Genomic DNA, 23,874 nt, shown 5'->3' with positions numbered 1-23,874 from the left:
ATAACAGGATAACAGCAACAACAAAAACTAATTAAATCTCTGTTGCTGATATGTTAGTAGATTTAAGTGTGTTACAAAATATTCTTTAAATTACTGTATATGTTTTCAAATGTTTGTTAGATACAAAAGTTAAATGAGCTGAGCATTAAACAAAATACAAAATTATTTTGACTATTGCTATCCAGATTAAAAACAAAAACAAAAACCTGAGCATTAAGAATCTGTCACTATATCTTTTATCCAAATAACTTATATTTAAATTTCTAGATAATATTGACATGGTAGAATTGAGATGGAGAAAAGCAGGAAGAGAGTTTTATGGTTCTAAGAGTGTGTAGAATTCTTACCTTGTTTAGGGGAAGATATAGATGTCTATTTTCTTAAGTAAAAAGCATGTTTTAAAAAACACAAAATTTGGAACAAAGTGAAATAATGACCAAAACAACAAAAACAGATATATCAGTAATTACAATAAGTATAAATGGATTAAATTTCCAGTTCAAAGATGGAAATTGTCAGAGGCCTCCAAGATGGCCAAATAAGAACAGCTCTGGTCCGCAGCTCCTAGCAAAATTGACACAGAAGATGGATGATTTCTGCATTTCCAACCGAGGTACCTGGTTCATCTCATTGGGACTCGTTGGACAGTGGGTGCAGCCCACAGAGGGCAAGCTGAAGCAGGGCAGGGCATTACACCTCACCAGGGAAGCACAAGGGGTCAGGGGATTTCCCTTTCCTAGCCAAGGGAAGCCATGACAGACTGTACCAGGAGGAATGGTATACTCCCGCCAAAATACTGCTCTTGTCCCACAGTCTTAGCAACTGGTAGACCAGAGGTTTCCCTCCTGTGCCTGGCTCAGCGGGTCCCACACCCGCAGAGCCTAGCTCACTGCTAGCGCAGCAGTCTGAGATCAACATGCAAGGTTGCAGCCTGGCAGGGGGAGAAGCCTCCCCTATTGCTGAGACTTGAGTAGTAAACAAAGCTTTCAGGAAGCTCAAACTGGGCAGAGCCCACCGCAGCTCAGCAAGGCCCACTGCCTCTCTGGACTCCACCTCTGTGGGCAGGGCATAGCAGAACAAAGGGCAGCAGACAACTTCTGCAGACTTAAATGTCCCTGTCTGACAGCTCTGAAGAGAGCATTGGTTATCCCAGCATGGCATTCAAGCTCTGAGAATGGACAGACTGCCTCTTCAAGTGGGTCCCTGACCCCTGTGTAGCCTAAGAGATACTTCCCAGTAGGGGCCGACAGACACCTCACACAGGCCCTTCTCGGACTAAGCTTCCAGAGGAAGGATCAGGCAGCAATGTTTGCTGTTCTGCAATATTTGCTGTTCTGCAGCCTCTGCTGGTGATAACCAGTCAAACAGGGTCTGGAATAGACCTCCAGCAAACTCCAATAGACCTGCAGCTGAGGGACCTGACTGTTAGAAGGAGAACTAACAAACAGAAAGGAATAGCATCAACATCAACAACAACAAAAAAGGACATCCACACCAAAACCCCATTTGTAGGTCACCAACATCAAAGACCAAAGGTAGATAAAACCACAATGATGGGGAGAAACCAGAGCAGAAAAGCTGAAAATTCCAAAAACCAGAGCACTTCTCCTCCCTCAAAGATTGCAGTTCCTCTCCAGCAACAGAACAAAACTGGATGGAGAATGAGTTTGACAAGTTGACAGAAGTAGGTTTCTGAAGGTCGGTAATAACAAACTTCTCCAAGCTAAAGGAGCATGTTCTAACCCGTTGAAAGGAAGCTAAAAACCTTGAAAAAAGGTTAGACGAATGGCTAAGTAGAATAAACAGTGTAGAGAAGACCTTAAATGACCTGATGGAGCTGAAAACCACAGCACGAGAACTTCATGATGCATGCACAAGCTTCAATAGCCAATTCGATCAAGTAGAAAAAAGGATATCAGTGATTAAAGATCAAATTAATAAAATAAAGCAAGAACACAAGATTAGAGAAAAAACAGTAAAAAGAAACGAACAAAGCCTCCAAGAAATATGGGACTATGTGAAAAGACCAAATCTGCATTTGATTGGTGTACCTGAAAGTGACAGGGAGAATGGAACCAAGTTAGAAAACACTCTTCAGGATATTATCCAGGAGAATTTCCCCAACCTAGCAAGACAGGCCAACATTCAAATTCAGAAAATACAGAGAACACCACAAAGATATTCCTTGAGAAGAGCAACCCCAAGACACATAATTGTCAGATTCACCAAGGTTGAAATGAAGGAAAAAATGTTAACGGCAGCCAGAGAGAAAGGTCGGGTTACACATAAAGGGAAACCAATCAGACTAACAGCGGATCTCTCTGCAGAAACCCTACAAGCCAGAAGAGAGTGGGGGCCAATATTCAACATTCTTAAAGAAAAGAATTTTCAACCCAGAATTTTATATTCAGTCAAACTAAGCTTCATAAGTGAAGGAGAAATAAAATCCTTTACAGACAAGCAAATGCTGAGAGATTTTGTCACCACCAGGCCTGCTTTACAAGAGCTCCTGAAGGAAGCACTAAACATGGAAAGGAACAACCGGTACCAGCCACTGCAAAAACATGCCAAATTGTAAAGACCATCGATGCTATGAAGAAACTGCATCAAATAACAGTCTAAATAACCAGCAAGTATCATACTTGCAGGATCAAATTCACACATAACAATATTAACCTTAATGTAAATGGCTAATTGCCCCAGTTAAAAGACACAGACTGGCAAATTGGATAGAGTCAAGACCCATCAGTGTGCTGTATTCAGGAGACCCATCCCATGTGCAGAGACATACATAGGCTCAAAATAAAGGGATGGAGGAAGATCTACCAAGCAAATGGAAAACGAAAAAAAGCGGGGGTTGCAATCCTAGTCTCTGATAAAACAGACTTTAAGCCAACAAAGATCAAAAGAGACAAAGAAGGCCTTACTTAATGGTATGGGGATTCAACAAGAAGAGCTAACGATCCTAAATATATATGCACCCAATACAGGAGCACCCAGATTCATAAAGCAATTCCTTAGAGACCTACAAAGAGACTTAGACTCCCACACAATAATAATGGGAGACTTTAACACCGCACTGTCAACATTAGACAGATCAACGAGACAGAAAGTTGGCAGGGATATCCAGGAATTGAACTCATCTCTGCACCAAGCAGACCTAATAGACATCTATAGAACTCTCCACCCCAAATCAATAGAACATACATTCTTCTCAGCAACACATCACACTTATTCTAAAATTGACCACAAAATTGGAAGTAAAACACTCCTCAGTATTTCAAAGAACAGAAATTACAAAAAACTGTCTCTCAGACCACAGTGCAATCAAATTGAAACTCAGGATTAAGAAACTCACTCAAAACCATACAATGACATAGAAGCTGAAAAATCTGCTCCTGAATGAGTACTGGGTAAATAACAAAATGAAGGTGGAAATAAAGATGTTCTTTGAAACCAATGGAACAAAGACACAACGTACCAGAATTTCTGGGACACGTTTAAAGCAGTGTATAGAGGAAAATTTATAGCACTAAATGCCCACAAGAGAAAGCAGGAAAGATCTAAAATCAACACCCTAACTTCACAATTAAAAGAACTAGAGAAGCAAGAGCAAACACATTCAAAAGCTAGCAGAAGGCAAGAAATCTAAGATCAGAGCAGAACTGAAGGAGATAGAGACACAAAAAAACCCTTGAAAAAATCAATGAATCCAGGAGCTACTTTTTTGAAGAGATCAACAAAATAGATAGATCGCTAGCAAGACTAATAAAGAAGAAAAGAGAGAAGAATCAAATAGACACAATAAGAAACGATAAAGGGGATATCACCACCAATTCCACAGAAATACAAACTACTATCAGAGAATACTATAAACACCTCTAGGCAAATCCTCTAGGGAATCCTCCCTAACTCATTTTGTGAGGCCAGCATCATCCTGATACCAAAGCCTGGCAGAGACACAACAAAAAAAGAGAATTTTAGACCAATATCCCTGATGAACATCAATGCGAAAATCCTCAGTAAAATACTGGCAAACCGAATCCAGCAGCACATCAAAAAGCTTATCCACCATGATCAAGCGGGCTTCATTCCTGGGATGCAAGGCTGGTTCAACTTGCACAAATCAATAAATGTAATATATCATATAAAGAGAACCAATGACAAAAACCACATGATTATCTCAATAGATACAGGAAAGGCCTTCAACAAAATTCAGCAGCCCTTCATGCTAAAAACACTCAATAAACTAGGTATTGATGGAACATATCTCAAAATAATAAGAGCTATTTATGACAAACCCACAGCCAATATCATACTGAATGGGCAAAAATTGGAAGCATTCCCTTTGAAAACTGGCAGAAGACAAGCATGCCCTCTCTTACCTCTCCTATTCAACACAGTGTTGGAAGTTCTGGCCAGAAAGAAATAAAGAGTATTCAATTAGGAAAAGAGGAAGTCAAATTATCCCTGTTTACAGATGACATGATTCTATATTTAGAAAACCCCATTGTCTCAGCCCAAAATCTCCATAAGCTGATAAGCAACTTCAGCAAAGTCTCAGGATACAAAATCAATGTGCAAAAATCACAAGCATTCCTATACACCAGTAACAGACAAACAGAGCCAAATCATGAGTGAACTCCCATTCACAATTGCTACAAAGAGAATAGAATATCTAGGAATCCAACTTACAAGGGATGTGAAGGACCTCTTCAAGAACTACAAACCACTGTTCAATGACATAAAAGAGGACACAAACAAATGAAAGAACATTCCATGCTCATTGATAGGAAGAATCAATATCATGAAAATGGTCAGACTGCCCAAGGTAATTTATAGATTCAATGCCATTGCCATCAAGCTACCAATGACTTTCTTCACAGAATTGGAAAAAACTATATTTAAAGTTCATATGGAATCAAAAAAGAGCCCACATTGCCAAGACCATCCTAAGCAAAAAGAACAAAGCTGTAGGCATCACCCTACCTGACTTCAAACTATACTACAAGGCTACAGTAACCAAAACAGCATGGTACTGGTACCAAAACACAGATATAAACCAATGGAGCAGAACAGAGCCCTCAGAAATAATACCACACATCTACAACCATCTGATATTTGACAAACCTGATACAAGAAATGAGGAAAGGATTCCCTATTTAATAAATGGTGCTGGGAAACCTGGCTAGCCATATATAGAAAGCTGAAACTGGAATCCTTCCTTACACCTTATAGAAAAATTAATTCAAGATGGATTAAAGATTTAAATGTAAGACCTAAAACCATAAAAACCCTAGAAAAAAACCTAGGCAATACCATTCAGGATATAGGCATGGGCAAAGACTTCGTGACTAAAACACCAAAAGCAATGGCAACAAAAGCCAAAATAGACAAATGGGATCTCATTAAACTAAAGAGCTTCTGCACAGCAAAAGAAAATACCATCAGAGTGAACAGGCAACCTACAGAATGGGAGAAAAATTTTGCAATCTACCTATCTGACAAAGGGCTAATATCCAGAATCTACAAAGAACTTAAACAAATTTACAAGAAAAAAAAAAAACCATCAAAGCTGGGCAAAGGATATGAACAGACACTTCTCCAAAGAAGACATTTATGCAGCCAACAGACACATGAAAAAATGCTCATCATCACTGGCCATCAGAGAAATGCAAATCAAAACCACAAGGAGATACCATCTCATACCAGTTAGAATGGCAATCATTAGAAAGTCAGGAAACAACAGACACTGGAGAGGATGTGGAGAAATAGGAATGCTTTACACTGTTGGTGGGAGTGTAAATTAGTTCAACCATTGTGGAAGACAGTGTGGTGATTCCTCAAGGATCTAGAACTAGAAATACCATTTGACTCAGCCATCCCATTACTGGGTATGTACCCGAAGGATTATAAATCATGCTACTGTAAAGACACATGCACACATATGTTTATTGTGGCACTATTCACAATAGCAAAGACTTGGAACTAACCCAAATGTCCATCAATGATAGACTGGATTAAGAAAATGTGGCACATATACACCATGAAATACTATGCAGCCATAAAAAAGGATGAGTTCATGTCCTTTGCAGGGACATGGATGAAGCTGGAAGCCATCATTCTCAGGAAACTATCACAAGGACAGAAAACCAAACACCACATGTTCTCACTCATAGGTGGGAGTTGAACAATGAACACACATGGACACAGGGCTGGAAACATCACACACCAAGTCCTCTCGCAGGGAGGGGACTGGGGGAGGGATAGCATTAGGAGAAATACCTAATGTAAACGATGAGTTAATGGGTGCAGCAAACCAACACGGCACATGTGTACCTATGTAACAAACCTGCACGTTGTGCACATGTACCCTAGAACTTAAAGTATGATAAATAAATAAATAAAAATCCAACAAATAAAAAAAGTCAAACAGAGAAAGACAAATGCTGTATAATCTCACATATATGTGGAACCCAAAAAAGTCAAACTTATAGAAACAAAATATAATGGTGGTTAGCAGGGGCTAGGAAGTCGGGGAAATGTGGAGACGTTGGGTCAAAGGGAACACAGACTATAATTAACAATACTGTATTGTATATGTGAAATTTGCTAAGAGAACAGACATTAGATGTTCTCACCACAAAAAAATGATAACAAGGTGAATTAATAGATATGTTAACTGACTTTATTGTGGTCTTTTCACAATATATAGATACATCAAGTCATCACAATGCACACCTTAAATTCATACCATTTTATTTGTCAACTATACCTCAACACAGCTGAAAAAAATAAAAACAAATCCCAAGACAGTAATGTATGTGTTATTTAAAAAAAGAGTTTTAGAGTCTTTGTCTCACTTAATTTTTTAAAAATGATGGAAATTGCCATATTGGAGTGTGTATGTATGTGCTGTTTAAAAGGGACATATCTTGTCTGTATATTAGAAGGCACAACCTGTTCTCTCTACTTCCCTTACACATGCAAATGCAGGCAAGTTTCTTAACCTTTCTGTACATCAGTTTTCTCATAAAATGGAAAATGGTGTATCAGTTAGAATTACTTTGCTACACATAGTAAAGTGTCTCCCACGGAAAGATTAAACAATGAGAATGTTTATGCTCTTGCACAAAAATTCAATGATAGGTGGTACTTCAGTGTGTCTGCTTTGTCCTCACGCTGGCTCCTCTTCTGAACCCAAGGTTACTCCTTTTCAGGCATCCTGTGCAGCTACAACCATGAACAGCAGCGGAAGGCCTGTCTCTTTCCAGGGTATTTGTTAAAGAATAAAGAAACTTTTCTCAGAAACTTCTCAGCAACCTTCTCATCACCTTTCATTGGCTAGAATCTTATCTGTTGTTATGTCAAAAAATGTCCTTTCAAGGGCCATTGCAAAATAATGAATTTTCAAAATTACCCCTATTGCTGAAGGATAGACATAAGTTCTATTTGGGAAATAAACACTAAAAAAAAAAAAAAAAATAATGCACTATCAGCAAGAAAAATAATGAAGAAAAATAGCTGTTATATAGGCACCCAACAATGTCTGTTACAAATGAGGATAGTATAATCAATAATCATATGTTTCCCACAGAGTTGATGCAAGCATAATATGTGAAAGTTCCTAAAAAATATCTAGCCCAAAGAAGACATTTAATGAATATTGTTCTTACTTCCACTTTCCCTTTCTTTCCCTCTTTTCCTCTAATTTCAGTCTGCCTTCTTTCTCTCTCCTCCATTTATTGGCTTAAAGATTGAAACTACAGTATGTTAAAGAGCAGCCTGGGAAAAGTCCCATGGTGCTCACCTCCACCCCTGTGCTGACAAACTGTAGGTTACCCTAAAAAACCACAAGGCTAATGTCCAACTGCCTTCAGGGAACTCCCTGAAGCTTGGAGAACATCTAAATGGCACAGAAGATCTAATTAACAGCAGCCTAGTCCTCATGAGCGTTCTTTACACCACCATCCAATTACCCATCCTGTGCAGTCAATTTGGGTGCGGGTTTTGGTAACAGCAGCTTTTCTGTATTTAGTCATCATGATAATTTATGCTTAAATATTTTGTAGGTTTGCTGAATGATTAAAGTAACTACACACACAGATATTTCAGTTTCAAATGAAAGCCCTGTAATTCATATGCACACACATAGTTTTGTGGAAAGGCATAGTTAATACTGTACATATAGTTGTTTAAAATGCTAAGTGTATCAAATGACAGCAAAGTAAAGAATCTTCTTATTTCCCTTTTCCTGGTGGTTTCCTGTAAACTGACTTCATAGGTTTTGGAGGTTGGTTTTGCTAAAATGATAATAACAAATAATAGTTAACACTTATTGAAAGCTAACCAGAAGCCAAACACTTTTCTATGTGCTTTATGTTTACTAACTAATATAATTTAATTTAAACACATTTACTTAACTGGAATGAAGAAACTGAGACACCAAAACAAGTAACTTACTCAGGATCAAGCAATCTTACTCCTAAGCCTACTCTCTTAACTGTGCTGTAATGAAAACCCTACTGTTTAAGAACACTAGAGCAGGTTTGCTAATATTTGCAACATAAAATGGACTAAATAATGGTCTGAAAAAGGGTTACCCACTCTCCCTTTTCCTCCTCTGCTCCTTATACCTGGAAAATATTTAGTACCTGCCACCCCATCATAGGCTCCTCTGTCCATCCGTCTCTTTTCCCTAGTTCAATTTGTCATATTAAAAAAACAAATTGAGACACACATACACACACCAAGTACTGTCCCACTCTGTAGCATCTATCTTGGAGAGAACAAAGCCTTTGAGGTGACCACTAGGGAAGCTATGTTACAGGAGATTTATATCTCAAGGACAGCTAGAAAGGCACATTCATCCTGCTTTTCCCAACCAGAAATGAGCTGATATAATATTTGGCCATACTAATTTCGTGAAGATAGATGCATAGTATGGGATGAAGAGATCCTAGATTCTATTCCCACCTCCACCATCACTCCAATGTCCCAACATTACTTCCGCCATTTTTTCTAACCTAGAATGTTTTCCTGCCTCCTCTCCATTCATGCCCTTCCTTTACTTTCAAATTATTTATTTTTATATTATGGCACAGTATTTAATTTCTCCAGGAAAATTGAAAAGATGAACACAAATATTGTATTGCATTAAGGAATAGGGAAGAAGCAGAACTTCAAGAGCCCCTGTGAGATTCATATCACTCTGGTCACTAATGTATACAATTACAGGCAATCTCAAGTAACAAAATAATGTGCTACCACAATGCCCAACCCTAGCCTCCCAGCCCTACATTATCACACCTTGCTTCACTCACTTAACTAAAGCAAGCAATGTTCTAAACAGTTCTGGGTAGCAACCAATTTTTTAAAAGTAGTCATCTCAATAAAATGTAAAAGAATGGCCTATTCCATACTTAAAAGACACTGCTGAACTCTTGGATGTAGGTGAATAGGTTTGCAGTTGCTAAGTAGGACTAAGTTGCTCTGCAGAAGAAAGGCTGGTTAAGGGGCTAGGAGAGGGTGTTGTAGATTCCAGTACAAGAAAAACTAGAAGAAACAAATTAGATGATGCCCAGAGGAATAGCAGAGATGCATTCCATTTTGACTTCAGGATTGGAGAGCTGAAAAAGAGGACTAATAGTGGAATGAGCCATGCAATGCCAATTGCCCTCATCCCTTACAAAATACTCAGTAAAATGAATATTGCTGGCTATAGTTTTTTTTGTTTGTTTGTTTTTGTTTTTGGAGGCAGAGTCTCACTCTGTTGCCCAGGCTGGAGTACAGTGGCACGATCTCAGCTCACTGCAACCTCCGCCTTCCGAATTCAAGCAATTCTACTGCCTCAGCCTCCTGAGTAGCTGGGATTATAGGCGCATTCCACCACGCCCAGCTAATTTTTGTATTTTTAGTAGAGATGGGGCTTCACCATGTTGGTCAGGCTGGTCTCAAACTCCTGGCCTCGTGATCCACCCACCTCAGCCTCCCAAAGTGCTCATAGGTGTGAGCCACCATGCCTGGCCTTATTGTCTGGATAGTAAGAAACATTCTTTAAGATGATTGCAAAGAATTGTTGATACCTGCTTTCAAGTCAAAACAGGGTGAAAACAGAGATACTTCTCAGGAACAGATGACTTATTATTACATGTATTATAATAAAAATAATACTTTAATCTCTTTGAGATCTCTTTGAAGATCTATCTTTAATTCCTTACTTGGTCTTCATTTCCTTCCACCTCCACTACACCTTTATTCTCTTTTTTATTTTAAAATATTTCATTGATGAATAAAAATTATATATTATTCAAGTTGTAGAACATCATGGTTTGATATGCCTTGTGTACTAATTACCAGTTACATTAACTGACATATCCCTTAGTTACCATTTTTGTGTGTGTGTGTGTGTGTGTAGTGATATTAAAATCTGCACTCAGTAAACAATATAATATTATCACACTTAAAGGCTATTTATTTGTAACACCTGCCCCCTAAAAACATGCATGCATGCACACCCACACAAAATGTGATCCTGAGTTTCTTGAGGACAAGAACCCTTATTAATTTGAGTGTGGCCAGTCCCCAGCATTTCTCTTGGAACAGAGTACATACTCAATATATGTTTACTCAAAAATACGAAAAAAATTTTTATCTTATTAAAGTTGATATGGTTTGGCTATGTCCCCACCCAACTCTCACCTTGAATTGTAATAATTCCCACATGTCAAAGGTGGAGCTAGGTGGAGATAATTGAATCATGGGGGTGATTACCCCCATACTGTCCTTGTGGTAGTGAATACGTCTCATGAGACAAGATGGTTTTATAAATGGGAGTTCCCCTGCACAAACCCTCTCTTGCCTGCTGTCACGTGCCTTTGCTCTAATTTTGCCTTCTGTCAGAATTGTGAGGCCTCCCCAGCTATGCTGAACTGTAAGTCCGTTAAACCTCTTTCATTTATAAATTACCCAGTCTCAGGTATGTCTTTAGTAGCAGCTTGAGAACAAACTAATAAAAAGCTATTCTAATTTAGAGTTTCTCAGTTATAGCAGCTTAGTCTTTACTCTAAAGAGTAGAATATCATAGTCCATCAAAAAACTATTTTTTACTGAGGCCAGACATCTTGAGGTCTAAAACATTCAGATTTATTCTGCTGGGGAGAGAGTAAAGAAACCATGGTAGAGGTATCCAGAGCAGTAGGTGCCTCATCACTGACTTGGTTATAAATGCTTAGCACTCATTCTTGCTGTGAGTATTCTTCAGTCGACACTGCCAGTTTTCTGGGGTCTCTGAAAAGTACATCCTCAGTCATTTCAACTCAAAGAAGTTTGGATGCCTCCTGTGTTAGATGTGGCTGGAACTACATCAAACAACAGTGATAGAGCATGTTTCAGAATGATGTAGCCTAACCAGCTCTTAGTATTTCTGAGGAAGGACAGCCATTATTGTGATTGCTCACAGATTTTCCATTTACGATACAAATTTTAATGTCAGCCTATTATATAAAATCAAATTAAAGCAGGAAACACATAATCTGAGCAATTCTTTGTCAGCTCCAGAAAGAGTTTATACAAGAATACTAAAGAAAAAAGTAAACAGAGTGTTAGTTCTTTAAAAATTACCAGAAAACCAGGTGTAATAAGATCCTGAAAAACTTTTGATGACACCTTTACATGGCTTGGCAACCCTTCTTCTCAAGTCCCAGAGGAACAAGTGATTTTGTGTAAAAAGATTGGAAAAGATTAGTCAGAGGCAACAGCAATATAGGGTGTTTTGTAAACACCATGTATCATTCTAATTCAAAGGAACATAGATAGGAAAGGTAGGATAGGATTTACAAGGTCATCTTCCATTGAATTCAGAGTTTTTCTAGAAGACTATGAAAAGTTCTGCTGCTTTAAGATAGAAGCTGATAACTGAGGGAGGAGACTTATGAAAACAATACTGATAATAATAACAATTTCTAATGCTTATAAATTTGTGTAATGTTGGCATTATTTCTTCCTTAAATGTTTGCGAGAATTCACCAGGGAAGCCATTTGACCCTGGAATTTTTTGGGGGGAGGGTTTTACAAATTCTGATATAATTTCCTCAAAAGACATAAGGCTATTCAAACTTTCTATTTCTTGTCAGATTTGTTCATTTGTGTTTCTCAAGGAGTTTGTTCAAAGTCATTGAATTTATTGGAGTAACATTGATGGCAATATTCCCTTTTCTTGCTTTAATGTCTATAGCATCTCCAGCAATTCCTCTTTTTCACTTTTTTTTTTTTTTTGAGATGGAATCTTGCTCTGTCGCCCAGGCTGGAGCGCAGTGGTGCTCTCTTGGCTCACTGCAGCCTCCACCTCCTGGGTTCAAGTGATTCTCTTGCCTCAGCCTTCTGTGTAGCTGGGATTACAGGAGCCTGCCACCACGCATGGCTAATTTTTTGTATTTTTAGTAGAGACAGGGTTTCACCATGTCGCCCAGGCTGGTCTCTAACTCCTGAGTTCAGGCAATCCACCCTCCTAGGTCTCCCCAAATGCTAGGATTACAGGCGTGAGCCACCACGGCCAGCCTAATTTTTGTATTTTTAATAGAGACAGGATTTCACCATGTTACCAGGCTGGTCTCAAACTCCTGACCTCAAGTGATCCGCCCACCCAGACCTCCCAAAGTGCTGGGATTACAGATGTGAGCCATCACACCTGGCCTTTTTCACTTTTGATGTTGAGATTTTATGTTTTCTCTCTTTTTTCACAATTATAATTTTTAAACAAATTTATTTTTCTAATTAACCAACTTTTGGTTTTGTTGACTCCCTTCATTTTTCTATTTCATTGATTTCTGCTCTTTATTATTTATTTCCTTCTACTTATTTTGTGTTTAATTTGCCTTTTCTTTTAATAGCTCCTTAAGATAGAAGATGAGAGCATTGATTTTAAACCATTTTTAATCCTAATACAAGCATTTAAAGCTATAAATCTCCCTTTAAGCACTGCTTTACTGCATCTCGCAAATTCTGACATGTTGTATTTTAACTGTAATTGAGTTCAAAATATTTTCTCTTTTACCTTGTGATTCCTTCTTTGAAATATGTTGTTAAATGTACAAATATTTGGGAATTTTTCTAGATATCGTTATGTTACTGTTTTCTATTACGTTCCAAGAACATACTCTGTATAAATTCTGTATTTTGAACTCTATCGAGACTTCTTTTCATGGTTCAGCACATGTTCTATCTTGGTAAATATTTTAGTGCATTTGAAAAGAATAAGTATTCTGCAGTTGTTTGGGGCAGTAGTCTATAAATGTCAATTAAATTAAGATGATTGATAGAGTGATTCAGATTTTCTATATTCTTTCTAAATTGTTTTCTATTTACACTATCAATTACTGAGAGAAAAATATATTAAGATCTCCAACTATAATTCTGGGTTTTTCTATTTCTTTATTTCTATCCTTTGTTTGTTTGTTTGTTTGTTGTTTGTTTGTTTGTTTTAAAGACAGAATTTCATTCTTGTTGCCCAGGCTGGAGTGCAATGATGTGATCTCGGCACACTGCAACCTCCACCTCCCAGGTTAAAGCAATTCTCCCGCCTAAGCCCCCCAAGTAGCTGAGATTACAGGTGCCCGCCACCATGCCCAGCTAATTTTTGTATTTTTAGTAGAGATAGCATTTTGCCATGTTAGCCAGGCTGGTCTTTAATTTCTGACCTCAGATGATCTGCCTGCCTTGGCCTCCCAAAGAGCTGGGATTACAGGCGTGAGCCACTGTGACCTATTTCTTTTTTTTTTTTTTTTTTTTTTTTTGAGACGGAGTCTCGCTCTGTCGCCCAGGCTGGAGTGCAGTGGCGCGATCTCGGCTCACTGCAAGCTCCGCCTCCCGGGTTCACGCCATTCTCCTGCCTCAGCCTCCCGAGTAGCTGGGACTACAGGCGCCCACAACCGCGCCCGGCTAATTTTTTGTATTTTTAGTAGAGACGGGGTTTCACCGTGGTCTCGATCTCCTGACCTTGTGATCCGCCCGCCTCGGCCTCCCAAAGTGCTGGGATTACAGGCGTGAGCCACCGCGCCCGGCACCTATTTCTATCCATTTTTTGCTTGATATATTTTGAATTTCCTACACATTTTAAAACTATTTTCTTCTTGATGACTTTCCCTTGTATCTTTATAAAATGTCCTTTTACTTGGTAATACTTCTTGCTTGAAAATCTATTTTATCTGATTAATACAGACAAATCATTTGTCTGTCTTTAAGTTCACTTCAAAATCCTTACTTCTGCAATACTGAACCTATGTTAAGCCCATCTAATAATTGTTTGATTCAGACATTCTATTTTTCACTTCTAGAATTTCTATTTTGTTCTTTTTAGGAGTTTGTCATTTCTTTTCTGAAATACCCAATCTTTGCACCCATTATATCCATTTCCCCACAACTTTTAAAAACATATATGCAATAGCTGTGTTAAGGTCCTGTCTATTAATTTCAATAACCGTGGATTCTATGGGTCTGTTTCTATTGACTACCTTTTCTTTTGATTATAGATCCTATTTTCTTGTTTCTTAGCATGCTTCATAATTTTTTATTATATTCCAGATATTGTGTATAAAAAAAGAGTCGTGGCTGAAATATAACGTTTAGATTTGTTTTAATTATTTCCTCCCAGAGAGTGCAATCTTTTTCTCTATCTGGTAATTGGGGTGAGGAATGATCATTCATATTTCTTTTAGAGTCGAGTAGATCCAAGTCTGTGTTTCAGTTTTAATTAAATTGAAATTACATGTGATTAGCCCAGTTCTCCACTTCCTAAGTCATAGCCCTTTTATGTTTTCAGTAGCTGAACTGGGAGAAGCTTGGTTATAGTCTCGTATATTTTTAGTTCATCTTTGGATTCATCTCCAGGAAAGGACCTGGAATTCAAACACCACAGGAATGCATATGACTAAGTAAATTCTCTCTTCTTACCAGCCCTTGCTCCACAGTAACTTTCTTAGCAAAATTCATGGTTGGGGAGGGTTTAGGAAAGAAATGCTGAACGCAAGAATCTGGTCTGGCTTTGGGGGCTTTTTCCAGACTCTTAATTTATCTTGACAGTCCTACTTGGTGCAAAACCCAGCTTATTTCCCCTTCACCTTGTCAAGTTTCTCTATCAGACCTACCTACCCATAACCAGACCAGGAAGCTGTCCCAGGCTTAAAGCTGCCTTGGCTCTCTGCTCACTTATAAAGGGCTCTTTCTCTCTGGAATTCAGTTAATCAAGGCTTCCTTGTGTGAATGCCACCCCTGGCTAGCCCCATAGAAAATACTTTTATTCTTAGTTTTTTGTTTTTGGGTTTTTTTTTTCTGTTTCTATGAGAAAGAAGGTCTTTTGTGTTCTTCTCCATCCTCCCCAAAAGCAGAAACCCCCACAAAGCCTGAGTTCTTAACCATTATTTTGAAATGTTTCCCAAACATAAAAAAAAAATTAGAAATGGAAAATCAAATGTTCTCTAGACAGTAAAAGGAATATAATATATTTTTATAGGTAATATTACTTCAAGCATGAACAAAAACTACTATTTTATTTTAACAATTCTAAATGTCCTTTAGCCCACCTAACATGTAACTATTCTGCCATGCAGAGCAATTCCATCCACAGCCTTCCATGGCTCTGCAGAGTCATTATCTTTCTGCAATATTCTAACCACATTTAAATAGGTTAACCTGTACATGACACTAATCTGCTTTTTATGTAGAAAAATGTTTTTTTGTAAATTTCATACTGGTTTAAATTTTTCTGCAATTAAGATTCTGATAATGAACTTCAGTAAAAGCCTTTGGCATAGAATTAGAGACTGGCAACTTTTACATGAAAATTACTTAAAAAAAAAAAGAGAGAGATGAGATCTCACTTTGATGCCCAAGCTAGGGTGCAGTGGTGCAATCACAGATCACACAGCCTCAACCTCCTGAGCTCCAGCGATCCTCCCACATCAGCCCACTGAGTAGCTGGGACTACAGGTGCATGCCATCATGTCTGGCTAGTTTTTCTCTTTTTTGTAGAAACAGGATTTCGCCATGTTACCCAGGCTGGTCTCAAACTCCTGAGCTCAAGCAATCCGCCTGCCTCAGCCTCCCAAAGTGCTGGGATTATAGGTGTGAGCCACTGTGCCCAGCTGAAAATCACCATTCTTATATCTTTATAGCCACCTATCTTCTTCTAAAGGTATATCAGTTTACTAGGGCTGCCATACAAAACACCACACACTTAGTGGCTTAAACACGAATTTATTTCCTCAAAGTTCTGGAGGCTAGAAGTCTGAGATCAATGTTCTGGCTGATCTGGTTTCTCGTGGGGCTCTCTTCTTGGCCTGCAGACAGCCACCTTCTCACTGTGTCCTCACATGGCCTTTCCTTAGTATGTGTGCACAGAGAGAGAGCAAACTGTCTGGTGTCTCTTCTTAAATGGACAATAATCCTATGTGATCAGGACCCACCCTTATGACTTTATTTAACCTTAATTACTTCCTTAAAGTCTCCACCTCCAAATTCAGCCTCACTGAGGGTTAGGGCTTCAAAATAACAATTTTGGGGAGACAAAAATATTTATCCCATAACAGAATGTTTCCATAAATGCTGTACTAATTTACATTCCCACCAGCAGTGTCTAAATGTTCCCTTTTCATCACCCCCATGCCAACATCTATTGTTTTTTGACCTTTTAATAATGGCTATTCTTGCAGGGGTAAGGTAGTATCCCACTGTAGTTTTAATTTGCATTTCTCTGATGATTAGTGATGTTAAGCACTTTTTCATATGTTTGTTGGTCCTTTTGTGTGTATTTTTCTAAGAAATGTCTATTCATGTCATTTGCCCACTTTTTGTTGGGATTATTTGGGTTTTTTTCTTGCTGATTTGAGTTCCTTGTAGATTCTGGATATTAGTCCTTTGTTGGATGAATAGTTTGCAAATATTTTCTCCCATTCTGTTGATTGTGTGTTCACTCTGATGATTGTTTCTTTCACTGTGCAGAAGCTCTTTAGTTTAATTAGGTCTCATTTATTTATTTTGGTTTTAGTTGCATTTGCTTATAGGAGTTTAGTCACGAATTCTTTGCTTAGGCCAATGTCCAGGAGAGTTCTTCCTAGGTTATCTTCTAGAATTCTTATGGTTTCAGGTCTTATATCTAAGTCTTTGATCCATCTTGAGTTGATTTTTGTATAAGGTGAGAGATAGGAACCCAAAGTTTTATTCTTCTACATATGATTATTGAGTTTTCCCAGCACCATTTATTAAATTGGGTGTCCTCTCCCAAATTTATGTTTCGTATGTTCTGTTGAATATCGGTTGGTTGTAAGTATTTGGCCTTATTTCTGAGTTCTCTACTCTGTTCCACTGGTCTATGTGTCTACTTTTATACCAGTACCATGCTATTTTGGTAACTATTGCTTGATAGTATGCTTGAAGTATGACAATGTGATACTTCCAGATTTGTTCTTTTTGCCTAGGATTGCTTTGGCTATTCAGGCTCCTTTTTGTTTCCATATGAAATTCAGGATTTTTAGAGATGAGATCTAGATGCTGCTATACTTTTAAAGCTCCCCAGGGGATTCTAATGTGTGATCAGAGTTGAGAACTACTGAATTAAATAAAGCTATGACACATTGGAAGGATAACCTTTATAGACTCAGGGTTCCATGAGATCTAGGCAAATTCAAAGCAACAGCATCCAACAGGAAAATAAAACTGAAACTAATATAAATCTTTACTCACGGAAAGGAATGAAAGGGAGTGAATAAATCCAGCACCTTCAACTCTGATATCCAGGTTCTTACATTGGGACTTACTAGGCAAACAACTTGACCCATGGAGAATGAAGAAAAGTCAGGAGGGCAGGCAATGGCCCACCTGGGAGTGGCATGGAGCCAAAGAAACCCTCACCCCCAGCCAAGGGAAGCAGTGAGTGATTGTGCAGCCCCACCTGGGAAACCACACTCTCCCATGGTTCTTTGTAACCCACAGATAAGGAGATCCTCCCATGGGCCCATACCACCAGGGTCTTGGGTCCAATACACAGAGTAGTGTGGAGTCTTGGCAGAGCATCTGCTCAGGCACATAGAGAGACCCATGAGTTTTACATACTCTGGCCCCAAGATACCCAGCAAGGTGGGAAATCCATCCATACATATCCCTAGGAAGTGGGGCTGAATCCAGGGAGCCAAGTGGCACCATTCTGCAGGCACCACTTCCACAGCACCTCACAAGTTAAGACCCACTGGCTTGGAATTAAAGCCAGCCAACAGCAACAAGCTAGAATCTCCTTGAGACAGGTCCAAGTTCCCAGGGGGATAAGTGGCAACCATCTGTGCAGTTCAGTAGACTTAGCCATTGCAGCCTGCTGGTTCTGGAGAATACAAATGGTCCAGAGAAAGAAGTGTCCCCCACAACATAGCACAGCCACTTTGCCAGATCATGGCCAGACTGCTTCTTTAAGTGGGGCCTCAATCCAGTTCTCCTCACTGGGCAGGACCTCCCTGCAGGGGCTTCAGCCATTCTAGACAGGGTCTATGGAAAGAATTCTGATCTCTCTGGGATGGAGCTCCAAGGGGAGGAGCAGCCACCATCTCTTTGGTTTGGTCAACTCAGACATTCCAGCCTGCCGGCTTTGGAGAATACAAATGGTCTGGATGAGGAAGGGTCCACCTCCAACACAGCACACCAGCGCTACCAAAAAGCAGCAATACTGACTCTTTAAGTGGGTCCCTGATCCTATTCCTCCTAACTGGGTGAGACTTCCCAACAGAGGTGTCCAGACACCTCCTACAGGTGCATTCAGGCCAGCAACAGGTCAGTACCCCCCTGGGACAGAGCTTCCAGAGGAAGGAGCTGGCTGCCATATTTGCTGCTCTGCAGCCTTCATTGGTAAAACCTCTAGGTATGGGAAAATCCAAGGCAACTGGGATCTGGAGCAGACCCCCAGCAAACTGCAGCAGCCCTGCAGTAGAGTGGCCTGTTAAAAGAGAAAAACAAACAGAAAACAACAACAACAACCAAAAAGACCCCAAAAACCCTCATTCAAAGGTCAGCAATCTCGAAGATTGAAGGTAGATAACCAACAAAGATTATCGGGGGAACCCACCCCCAATAGTTAGCGTGGGTTCTTTTCTATTTCCCTAAGAGTAGGCTGGTTTGAGAAATAAAGGGAAAGAGTTCAAAAGAGAGAAATTTCAAAGCTGGGTGTCCAGGGGAGACATCACATGTCAGCAGGTTCCGTGATGCCCCTGAGCCATAAAACCAGCAAGTTTTTATTAGCAATTTTCAAAAGGGGAGGGAGTGTATGAATAGGGTGTGGGTTAAACAGACATCATATGCTTCACAAGGTAATAAAATATCACAAAGCAAATGGAGGCAGGACAAGATCACAGGACCACAGGATGGGGTGAAATTAAAATTGCTAATGAAGTTTCGGGCACACTTTGTCATTGATAACATCTTATCAGGAGACAGGGCTTGAGAGCAGACAACCAGTCTGACCAAAATTTGTTAGGTGGGAATTTCCTTGTCCTAGTAAGCCTGAGAGCACCACAGGAGAACAGGGCTTATTTCAACCCTTCACCTTAGACCGTAAAAGACAGCTGCCCCCAAGGGGGCCGTTTAGAGGCCTACCCTCAGGGGCACATTCTCTTTCTCAGGGATGTTCCTTGCTGAGAAAAAGAATTCAGCAATATTTCTCCTATTTGCTTTTGAAAGAAGAGAAATATGGCTCTGTTCTGCCCGGCTCACTGGCAGTCAGAATTTAAAATTATCTCTCTTGTTCCCTGATCATTGCTGTTATCCTGTTGTTTTTTCAAGGTGCCCAGATTTCATATTGTTCAAACATACATGCTGTACAAACAATTTCTGCAGTTATCGCAATCATCACAGGGTCTTGAAGTGACATATAACCTTCTCAGCTTATGAAGATGATGGGATTAAGAGATTAAAGTAAAGACAGGCATAGGAAATCACAAGGCTATTGACTGGGGAAGTGATAAGTGTCCATGAAATCTTCACAATTTATGTTCAGAGATTGCAGTAAAGACAGGCATAAGAAATTATAAAAGTATTAATTTGAACTAATAAATGTCCATGAAATCGTCACAATTTATGTTATTCTGCTGTGGTTTCAGCCGGTCCCTCCTTTCAGGGTCCCTGACTTCCCGCAACAAAAGATGACAAAGAATCAACACAAAAACACTGAAAACTCAAAAAGCCAGAGTGCCTCTTCTCTTCCAAATGACTGCCACACCTTGCCAGCAAAGACACTAAACTGGGCTGAGGCTGAGATGGCTGAATTAGCAGAAAACACACTGAAGTGCACAGACCAGTGATGCTATGAAGCAACTACATATATAACTGAAAAATAACCAGCTAGCATCATGATTACAGGATCAAATTCACATAATGATACTAACTTTAAATGTAAATGGGCTAAATGTCCCAGTTAAAAGGCATGGAATGGCAAACTGGATAGTCAAGATCCATTGACATGCTGTCTTTAAGAGACCCCTCACATGTGCAAAGACACACATAGGTTCAAAATAAAAGGACGGAGGAACATGTACTAAGCAAATGGAAAACAGAAAAAAGCAAGGGTTATAATCCTGGTGTCTAACAAAACAGACTTTAAACCAACAAAGATCAAAAAAGACAAAGAAAGGCGTCACATGATGGTAAAGGGTTCAATTCAACAAGAAGAGCTAACTATCCTAAATACATATATACCCAATACAGGAGAACCCAGATCCATAAAGCAAGTTCTTAGAGACCTACAAAGAGACTTATTTAGACTCCCACACAATAATAGTAGAAAACTTTAACACCCCACTGCCAATATTAGACAGATCATTAAGACAGAAAATTAACAAAGATATTTGGGACCTAAACTCAGCTCTGGATCAAGTGGACCTGATAGATATCTACAGAACTCTGCACCTCAAAACAAAAGAACATACATTCTTCTCATCGCCACATGGCACTTACTCTATAATTGATCACATAATCAGAAGTAAAACACAACTCAGCAAATGCAAAAGAACTGAAGTCATAACAATTCCAGACAGCACAATCAAATTAGAACTCAAGATTAAGAAATTCTCCAGTCTCCAACAACCAGTGCAAGCGACACAGAAGACCAGTGATTTCTGCATTTTCAACTGAGGTACTGGGTTCATCTCACTAGGGAGTGCCGGACAATCCGTGCTGGTCAGCTGCTGCAGCCTGACCAGCGAAAGCTGAAGCAGGGCGAGGCATCGCCTCACCTGGGAAGCACAAGGGGGAAGGGAATCCCTTTTCCTAGCCAGGGGAACTGAGACACACAACACCTGGAAAATCGGGTAACTCCCACCCCAATACTGCGCTTTAAGCAAATGGGCACACCAGGAGATTATATCCCACACCTGGCTGGGAGGGTCCCACGCCCACGGAGCCTCCCTCATTGCAAGCACAGCAGTCTGCGATCTAACCGCAAGGCAGCAGCGAGGCTGGGGGAGGGGTACCCACCATTGCTGAGGCTTAAGTAGGTAAACAAAGCCACTGGGAAGCTCGAACTGGGTGGAGCTCACAGCAGCTCAAGGAAACCTGCCTGTCTCTGTAGACTCCACCTCTGGGGACAGGGCACAGCTAAACAACAACAACAACAAAAAGCAGCAGAAAACCTCTGCAGACACAAACGACTCTGTCTGACAGCTTTGAAGAGAGCAGTGGATCTCCCAACATGGAGGTTGAGATCTGAGAAGGGACAGACTGCCTGCTCAAGTGGGTCCCTGACCCCTGAGTAGCCTGACTGGGAGACATCCCCCACTAGGGGCAGTCTGACACCCCACACCTCACAGGGTGGAGTACACCCCTGAGAGGAAGCTTCCAAAGTAGGAATCAGACACGTACACTCGCTGTTCAGCAATATTCTATCTTCTGCAGCCTCTGCTGCTGATACCAAGGCAAACAGGGTCTGGAGTGGACCTCAAGCAATCTCCAACAGACCTACAGCTGAGGGTCCTGACTGTTAGAAGGAAAACTATCAAACAGGAAGGACACCTACACCAAAACCCCATCAGTACGTCACCATCATCAAAGACCAGAGGCAGATAAAACCACAAAGATGGGGAAAAAGCAGGACAGAAAAGCTGGAAATTCAAAAAATAAGAGCGCATCTACCCCTGCAAAGGAGCACAGCTCATCACCAGCAACGCATCAAAGCTGGATGGAGAATGACTTTGACGAGATGAGAGAAGAAGGCTTCAGTCCATCAAACTTCTCAGCGCTAAAGGAGGAATTACGTACCCAGTACAAAGAAACTAAAAATCTTGAAAAAAGAGTGGAAGAATTGATAGCTAGAGTAATTAACACAGAGAAGGTCATAAACGAAATGACAGAGATGAAAACCATGACATGAGAAATACGTGACAAATGCACAAGCTTCAGTAACCGACTCAATCAACTGGAAGAAAGAGTATCAGCGATTGAGGAACAAATGAATGAAATGCAGCGAGAAGAGAAACCAAAAGAAAAAAGAAGAAAAAGAAATGAACAAAGCCTGCAAGAAGTATGGGATTATGTAAACAGACCAAATCTACGTCTCACTGAGGTGCCTGAAAGTGAGGGGGAAAATGGAACCAAGTTGGAAAACACTCTTCAGGATATCATCCAGGAGAACTTCCCCAACCTAGTAGGGCAGGCCAACATTCAAATCCAGGAAATACAGAGAACGCCACAAAGATACTCCTCGAGAAGAGCAACTCCAAGACACATAATTGCCAGATTCACCCAAAGTTGAAATGAAGGAAAAAATCTTAAGGGCAGCCAGAGAGAAAGGTCGGGTTACCCACAAAGGGAAGCCCATCAGACTAACAGCAGATCTCTCGGCAGGAACTCTACAAGCCAGGAGAGAGTGGGGGCCAATATTCAACATTCTTAAAGAAAAGAATTTTCAACCCAGAATTTCATATCCAGCCAAACTAAGTTTCAGAAGTGAAGGAGAAATAAAATCCTTTACAGACAAGCAAATGCTTAGAGATTTTGTCACCACCAGGCCTGCCTTACAAGAGACCCTGAAGGAAGCACTAAACATGGAAAGGAACAACCGGTCCCAGCCACTGCAAAAACATGCCAAAATGTAAAGACCATCGGTGCTAGGAAGAAACTGCATCAACTAACGAGCAAAATAACCAATTAATATCATACTTGCAGGATCAAGTTCACAAATAACAATATTAACCTTAAATGTAAATGGACTAAATGCTCCAATTAAAAGACACAGACTGGCAAACTGGATAAAGAGTCAAGACCCATCAGTCTGCTGCATTCAGGAGACCCATCTCACATGCAGAGACATACATAGGCTCAAAATAAAGGGATGGAGGAAGATCTACCAAGCAAATGGAGAACAAAAAAAAGCAGGGGTTGCAATCCTAGTCTCTGATAAAACAGACTTTAAACCATCAAAGATCAAAAGAGACAAAGAAGGCCATTACATAATGGTAAAGGGATCAATTCAACAGGAAGAGCTAACTATCCTAAATATATATGCGCCCAATACAGGAGCACCCAGATTCATAAAGCAAGTCCTTAGAGACTTACAAAGAGACTTAGACTCCCATACAATAATAATGGGAGACTTCAACACTCCACTGTCAACATTAGACAGATCAACGAGACAGAAAGTTAACAAGGATATCCAGGAATTGAACTCATCTCTGCAGCAAGCAGACCTAATAGACATCTATAGAACTCTCCACTCCAAATCAACAGAATATACATTCTTCTCAGCACCACATCGCACTTACTCCAAAATTGACCACGTAATTGGAAGTAAAGCACTCCTCAGCAAATGTACAAGAACAGAAATTGTAACAAACTGTCTCTCAGACCACA

The 23,874-nt window shown here is 39.9% G+C and overlaps 2 long non-coding RNA genes across 2 annotated transcripts in view; one reads left to right on the top strand and one right to left on the bottom strand.

Annotated features, from left to right (window-relative positions):
• The window catches only part of LOC135966099 (uncharacterized), a 30,498-nt gene extending 9,949 nt beyond the window's left edge, over positions 1-20,549 (top strand). The window contains exon 2 of the long non-coding RNA XR_010579202.1: positions 20,133-20,549. This is a non-coding gene — a long non-coding RNA (uncharacterized lncRNA). The remainder of the gene's footprint in view (positions 1-20,132) is intronic.
• LOC107126726 (uncharacterized) overlaps positions 6,667-23,874 on the bottom strand; it is a 108,806-nt gene continuing 91,598 nt past the window's right edge. Inside the window, exon 3 of the long non-coding RNA XR_001483467.3 lies at positions 6,667-9,629. This is a non-coding gene — a long non-coding RNA (uncharacterized lncRNA). The remainder of the gene's footprint in view (positions 9,630-23,874) is intronic.

The sequence above is a fragment of the Macaca fascicularis genome, chromosome 11, assembly GCF_037993035.2.
Source record: "Macaca fascicularis isolate 582-1 chromosome 11, T2T-MFA8v1.1".
Lineage (NCBI taxonomy): Eukaryota > Metazoa > Chordata > Mammalia > Primates > Cercopithecidae > Macaca > Macaca fascicularis.
The sequence above is the reverse complement of the archived record's forward strand: the minus strand, read 5'-3'. Positions and strand labels throughout refer to the sequence as shown.